Genomic DNA, 659 nt, shown 5'->3' with positions numbered 1-659 from the left:
ATTTTTTCCAGAATCAATTACTAGTAGAGTGCCACTGGAACCCTTAGGGGACAGTCTCCCATCCTTTCTTCTATGTTTTATGGTCCATATTCATTTACTTATTCATTCAAGAAACATTTACTGAACACATATTTTGTTCCAGACATTATTAAAAATAAACCTCAAGGACTTCAATAAGGAGCCAGTTATAAAATGAAAAAAGTGAGCTCATAAAGGATCATGAGCAGAATGCTATGGCTTCACTAACAAAGGAATGACTTAATCTATAAGAAGTGAGTTTTGTGCTCGCTTTGGCAGCACATATACTAAAATTGGAATGATACAGAGAAGATTAGCATGGCCCCTGTGCAAGGAAGACACGCAAATTCGTGAAGTGTTCCATACTTTTTAGAGGGAAGAGATAAGGGAACATATGTATATGTATAACTGATTCACTTTGTTGTAAAGCAGAAACTAACACACCATTGTAAAGCAATTATACTCCAATAAAGATGTTTAAAAAAATAAATAAATAATAAAAAATAAAGAAAGAGACAGTCAAAAAAAAAAAAAGAAGTGAGTTTTTTGAGGTAGACTTTATAGAGGATTAAAAGTGTGGTCTACACTGGATGTATCTCATGCTTTTCCTTTTTCTTCTCCCACCATTCTGTGGAACTGCT

The 659-nt window shown here is 33.7% G+C and overlaps 1 non-coding gene across 1 annotated transcript; it reads left to right on the top strand.

Annotated features, from left to right (window-relative positions):
- Nucleotides 1-281: 281 nt before the first annotated feature.
- On the top strand, nt 282-388 carry LOC112064121 (U6 spliceosomal RNA). The gene has a single exon (XR_002891374.1). It is a non-coding gene; the product is annotated as a U6 spliceosomal RNA (small nuclear RNA).
- The last annotated feature ends 271 nt before the right edge of the window (nt 389-659 follow it).

Source organism: Physeter macrocephalus, chromosome 19 (assembly GCF_002837175.3).
Source record: "Physeter macrocephalus isolate SW-GA chromosome 19, ASM283717v5, whole genome shotgun sequence".
NCBI lineage: Eukaryota > Metazoa > Chordata > Mammalia > Artiodactyla > Physeteridae > Physeter > Physeter macrocephalus.
The sequence above is the reverse complement of the archived record's forward strand: the minus strand, read 5'-3'. Positions and strand labels throughout refer to the sequence as shown.